The following is a 6,944-nucleotide window of genomic DNA, read 5'->3' on the forward strand; positions in this document are numbered from 1 at the left end:
TGATGTGGTCCCTTTAATCAAAACTTGAATCTTTTCATATAAAGTTTGCCAAGTTTCTTCCACTTTTAAACCTCACTTCCTCCTTCACTGTATCTCTATGTGAAATTAGAATTTATAGAATGACAGCATCATAGATTACAAGTTGGAGTAAAACTTAGAAGACATTCCTTGTTTTACAGAAATGAGAACTGAGGCTCTGAGATGGGAGTGACTTGCTCAAGGTCACATTCAGAAGTAGTCTGACTCCAAATCAAAGAAACATTCTTTTACATTTTTTCAATTAGCAAGCTTCTATTCTCCCTCCCAAACCCCATAAGATAAAAAGAAAGAAAATTATTGTAATAAAAACATATAGTAATGCAAAACTAATTCTCACATTGGCCACGTCCTAAAATACATCTCAATTTGTATTGTGAATCACTTCTTTGTCAAGAGATAGAAACCATGCTTCATCATAGATCCTCTGAAATCAAGGTTGATCATTTAATTGATTAGAGTTCTGAAGTCTTTCAAAACCATTTGTCTTTAAAATATGTTTTTATACTCAAAACTGTTTTCATCATTCTGCTTACTTGACTGCATCAATTTATATGTCTTCCCAAATTTCTCTGAAACTGTCATCTGCATCATTTCTTATAACACAGTAGTTTTCCATTACTATATATACTCCAAATACCATCTATACTCCATATACTATAATCATTCAGTCATTCTCCAGTTGTTGAACACTCCCGCTTAGTTTTCAAGTCCTTGCCACTAAAAAAAAAAGAAATAACTATTGTAAACATTTTTATACAATGATCTTTATTTTCTCTTTCTTTAATCACTTTGGGATTTAAGCCTAGTAGTAGTATTGCTGAATCAAAGGGTACAATGTTCTTTCCATCATACAACATTACCACTAGTCCCCAACTGGTTTCCTATTGACTTTAGAAGAATCAAAATAGGGATTTCTAAAATATTTGTATGATTGGATTATTTGGTTTACCTTTCTCCTCCCTTCATCAATCTTATATAAAGAGGTTCTAGAAGCTGTGCATCTTCTTTAAGTTGACAGAAGGGAATTGAAATAATATGGTTTTTAAATTCTTCCCCAGATTTCATTTTGATAGATTTTCATTTTTGACATTTTGAGATCTATGTTCTCTTCTTCCCTCCCACCCTTCACCCTTCCCCAAGGTGGCAGATAATATATAGTTTGAATATTTGTTATTATATACTACATATTTCCATGTTCACTATGTTGTGAAATAAGACACATTCTCTTCCCCTAGAGAAAAACTCATGGAGATAATAAAGTGAAGAATCGTATGCTACAGACAGTACTGATAATCTGTCAGTTCTTTCTATGGCAGTGGATAGCCTTTTTTATCACATGCCCCTTAGTGTTGTCCTGGATCTTTGCACTGCTGATAATAGTTGAGTCATTCACAGATGATCATTGTACTTTATTGTTGTTACTGTGCATAATATTCTCTAAAATATTTTGATAATTTAGTAGTATTATTCAAGTCAAAGAGATGTACCCTTCAGTGTTATGAGATCAAATGCAGGATTCACCTTTTCCAATAGGAAATTGTTTTTTCCCCAAGTTTAAAAGCATTGACTCTTCTTTAAAAATTCCCCTGTGGAAAAAGGAAGAAAAACAAAATCCTTTTATCAAATGTTTTTAATCAAGTAAAACAAATTATTGAATAGATTCTGTCCAAAAATCTATGTTGTAGAGTGAAAATTTAGATTTCAGGTTCAAATTTCCTTATTAAAAGTTTTCCAGTAACTGATGAATTGTTTCCTTTATTTGCTTTTAGCCAGTTGATCAACAAATGTTAATTGAGCATGGACTATGTCTCAAACATGGTGCTAAACTTTGGAAATACAAAGTAAGAAAAGAACATTAGCACAGCTTGGAAAGCACACATTAGCTTTAGAGGAAGATAGAAAGCAACTACTTTATGCTCAAACAAGATATATTCAGGATAAATGATGGTTAATCTCTGAAGTTAAACTCAAGAGAAAGGACAGGAGAATGAAGCAGGAAAGAGCATTTTTTCAAAGATGGGATTTTGATGGGTCTTGAAGGAATCAAGGAAAGGGAGAAGTCAAAAATGGTATTGAAGATAACCAGGGAAAATACAGTCAGGATATGGATAGTTGTATGCAACTAATAGCAAAAAGACCAATGTTCATGTTTCATAAAAGAGTGCATTGATATGGTCAGCCCTATGCTTTAGGAAGATCATTTTGGCAACTAAATTGTGGGAATTGTAAGATACTTAAGAAAGGGAGAACATTCAGAAGACTATTGTAATAATCTAGGCCAGAAGTGATAAGGGACTGGTTGTAGTAGATGACAGGACATGATCTAAATAAGAAATATTGTGAAAGTCTAAATAATGGGTCATTTTTGTTCTTCTGTTATTTCAGTCATGTTTGATCTTTTGTGATGCTATCTGGAGTTTGATATGTTGGGGATTTTTTTGCTAAAATGCTAGAGCAGTTTGCCATTTCCTTCTTCAATTCATTTTACAAATGAGTAAACTGAGACAAACACGGTTAAGTGACTTATCCAGGGACACCAACTAGTAAATGTCTGAAACCAGATTTGTACTAAAGAAAATGAGACTTCCTGACTCCGGATGTTTCATTCACCTAGCTGCATGACCATAGATTTTATCACAGTGAAGAAAAAATGTCACCTAAATTTAGAGTTTAGAGAAGTTTAAAAGAGGGATAAGTTTTAGAAAAAAGATAATGAGTTCTATTTTGAAGAAGTATTTAAAATTCCTACAAGGTACTCAGGTAAAAAAGGTCCAATTTATATTTGGTGCTGTGAGATTGAATTTCAGAAAAGAGGTTAGGGCTAGATAAATCTAAGAACCACCTGCATAAAAATGGTGGTTGGACCCTGGAAAACTTATTAGATAATTAAGTGAGATATTGTAGAGAAAGAAAAGCAGAACAGCCAACCCATATAGGTCACCTAACGTTACTGAATGACTTAGATGAAGATTTAGCAAAAGGTATTGGATACAAATAGACAGGAGCAAATAGTGTCTCAAATGCCTAGGGAGAAGGGATTATCCAGAATAATTTCATCAGCAATGTCAAAGGCTGCTGAAAGGTAAAAAAAATATGAGGATTGAAAAAAGTCCATTGAATTTGGTGATTAAGAAATCATTAAAAACACTAAAAAGAACAATATCAGTTGAATGGTGAGGATGGAAAAAATGCTGTGTTTAAAGTGTTTAGTGGTTAAAATGAGAGGTGATAAAGTGGAGAAACTAATTATAGATGGTTTTATTGGGGAGTTTAGCCACAAAAGGAATAAGTGGTATGAGAGAAGAGCTAATTGAGCTGGTGTTTCAAGTGAGGATTTTTTAAGGATGGATGAGACATGTTTGTAGGAAGCACAAAAGTTTTCTATAGACAAGGGTTAAAGATTAGTTAGAATGAAGATGAGAGAAGGAAAAACCTGTTTGAAAAAATGAGATAGAAGTTAAACAAGGGTCATATAGGGGGATTTTTACCTGAATTGTATATGTGTGTATGTGTGCTATAGTCATTGACTTTCACTTGTATGTATATCATGTATTCAAAATAATTTTTATCCTAATAAGCCACAGAAATGATGGAAAAGAATATTGTCTTTAATTTTTGAACTTGTTATTTTAAAATGACTATTGTTTCATAAGTTTCCAAGGGTTTAGTGATAAAAAGCAGTCTTTTAAACAAAACTTTAAAGGCAAAATCACTAAACTCTATATTTGGAACAATGGGAAGATAAAGGAAAGAAAACTAGCATTCATGAGGTCCTACTATGTGCTAGACACTGTATCACCTCAGTTTGATCAACTAGAAAAATAAAAATAATGGAAATAGAAAAATAATAAAAGTGAAAAGGATATGACATTGGCATTTTTAGCAACATTAATACAAAATATAGGTGTGGTTGTAATTTAGCAGCAGCCTTCATTTTAAAATATGGGATAGAAATTGGACCTGTAATTTCATCAGTATAGGAGACTCCCACATCACAAAATTCCTATCAATGGAGGCTGGTACCTTCTGTTCAATAGTTGACCAGGCCACTGAAAGATTAAGTGACTTGCTTAGGTTCATACTTTCAGTATATATCCAATTTAGGCCTTGAACCCATAGCCCAGCTTTATGGCAAGCTTATTATTCACTATGTAATTTGTCTCTAAAATTTAGCAAAATGATCATAATATCTTTATTGACAAGAGAAAGAAGAAAACCTTAACCTTCAATGATTTTATGCAGAAAAACCCCAGACTAGAGAGGAAACAGCAGAAGATGATGAACAAGTAAACACATCCAAACCTTCCCAAAAAAATGGAAATTGGTTACAAGCTCTTGAGGAGTTCAAATCTGAAATTATGAGGAAATCAGAAGAAACTTGGCAAGAAAAGTAAGAAATAGTTTAAGAAGAAAATAACAGCTTAAAAGACAGAATCTTCCACTTGGAAAAAGAAGCCCAGAAATTGAATGAAATGATAAGGAAATTGAAGACCAGAAATGACCTCCTGGAAGCCATTAATAGCAGGGTAGATCGAACAGAAAAGGAAAGTAAAAAAATCTTATCTGAAAACCAGTCATTAAAAACTAGAATTGAGCAAGTAGAAGTCAATGGTCTCACAAGACAGAGAAAATTAATAAATCAAAGTCAAAAGAATGACAGATTAGAAGGAAACACAAAATATCTAATCTAGAATATGGTTGACTTGGAAAACAGATCTAGGAGAGAAAATTTGAGAATTATAGACCTACCTGAAAATCTGGAAATAAACAGAAACCTTGACATCATACTATAAGAAATTATTCAAGAAAACTACCCTGATGTTCTTCAACAATAGGGCAAAATAGACATTGAAAGAGCCCATAGATCACCCTCTACATTAAATCCTCAAAAGACAACCCCCAGGAATGTAACTGCCAAATTCAAAAGCTTCCAAGCTAAGGAGAAAATATTACAAGAAGACAGAATGAGATAATTCCAATATCAAGGAGCACCAATCAGGATTACATAGGATCTGGCAGCCTCCACACTAAAGGATCTCAAGGCTTGGAATATGTTATTCAGAAAGGCAAGAATATTGCGTCTACCACCAAGGATTACCCACCCATCAAAACTGACTATATAAATCCAGGGGAAAGTATGAGCATTCAACAAAATAGAAGATTTCCAAATAGTTGTAAAGAAAAGACCAGAACTAAATGGAAATTTTGATCTCTAAATACAAAAATCAAGAGAAACATGAAAAGGTAAATAAGAAAGAGAAGAGAAAAAAATGTTTTTATTGTTTTCTTTAAAGGTTTCAGTAAGGTCAAATTGTTTATATTCCTATATGGAAAAATGCTATTTATAACTCTCAAAAATTGTATTTGCTGCTCTTCCAGCTCGCCTCAGAGGCGTTAGCAGTATGTCTCACTGGAAGTTCTCTGCTCCCAGACAGGGGTCTCTGGGCTTTTTGCCTCGAAAGTGAAGCAGCAGGCACCGGGGAAAGGTGAAGAGCTTCCCTAAAGATGATCCCAGCAAGCCTATCCACCTGACAGCCTTTCTGGGCTATAAGGCAGGCATGACCCACATAGTTCGAGAGTTGGACAGACCTGGCTCAAAGGTGAACAAGAAGGAAGTTGTTGAGGCTGTCACCTTAGTAGAGACACCCCCCATGGTCATCATGGATATTGTAGGCTACGTTCAAACCCCCAGAGGCCTCCGGAGCTTCATCAGTGATGAGTGTAAGAGACGATTCTATAAGAACTGGCATAAGTCCAAGAAGAAGGCTTTCACCAAGTACTGCAAGAAATGGCAGGATGATCATGGCAAGAAGCAGCTGGAGAAAGACTTCAATAGCATGAAGAAATACTGCCAGGTCATCCGAGTCATTGCTCACACCCAGATGCTCTTGCTCCCTTTGAGACAAAAGAAGTCTCACCTGATGGAGATCCAGGTAAATGGTGGAAGTGTATCTGAGAAACTGGACTGGGCCCGTGAAAAGCTGGAACAGCAGGTGCCTGTGTCCACCGTGTTTGGACAAGATGAGATGATTGATGTCATTGGTGTGACCAAGGGCAAGGGTTACAAAGGTGTCACCAGCCACTGGCATACAAAGAAGCTGCCCCGAAAAACTCACCGAGGCCTGCATAAAGTGGCCTGTATTGGAGCTTGGCATCCTGCCCATGTTACCTTCTCTGTGGCTCGAGCCGGTCAGAAGGGCTACCATCACCGCACTGAGATCAACAAAAAGATCTATAAGATTGGTTAGGGCTACCAGATCAAGGATGGCAAGCTGATAAAAAAAATGCATCAACTGATTATGACCTGTCTGACAAGAGCATCAACCCTCTGGAAGGCTTTGTCCACTATGGTGAAGTGACCAATGACTTTATCATGCTCAAAGGTTGTGTTGTTGGGACCAAGAAGTGTGTCCTCACCCTGAGAAAGTCTCTGCTGGTACAGACCAAGCTTCATGCCCTGGAGAAGATTGACTTGAAGTTTATTGACACCACCTCCAAATTTGGCCATGGTCGCTTCCAGACCATGGAGGAGAAGAAAGCTTTCATGGGACCACTCAAAAAGAACCATGTGGCTAAGGAAGAAGCTGCATAATGTTTCCAGACTAATACAGAGCTGGTGGATTTTCAATAAATTGAAATTATTTTCCAAAAAAAATTGTATTTGCTATTATAATAGTTAGAAGAATTATTCATAGGTAGAGATTTAGATAACAAGAGGTTTAAGATGATATTCAAAAAAAGAAAAAAGAAGGAATAGAAGATGACACCAAGAGAAACTTGAAAGAATAAGAAAATTAGGATAATCTATATCACACAAAGAGACACATGGGAGATGGAGGGGAAGAATACTATTAAAAGAAGGAAAGGAAGAGAGTGCTAACAGGTCATATTCAAACCTTACTCTA

At 35.5% G+C, this 6,944-nt stretch overlaps 1 pseudogene; it reads left to right on the forward strand.

Annotated features, from left to right (window-relative positions):
• Positions 1–5,441: 5,441 nt before the first annotated feature.
• Positions 5,442–6,694, forward strand: LOC123235916 (annotated as a pseudogene).
• The last annotated feature ends 250 nt before the right edge of the window (positions 6,695–6,944 follow it).

Source organism: Gracilinanus agilis, chromosome 2, assembly GCF_016433145.1.
Source record: "Gracilinanus agilis isolate LMUSP501 chromosome 2, AgileGrace, whole genome shotgun sequence".
Lineage (NCBI taxonomy): Eukaryota > Metazoa > Chordata > Mammalia > Didelphimorphia > Didelphidae > Gracilinanus > Gracilinanus agilis.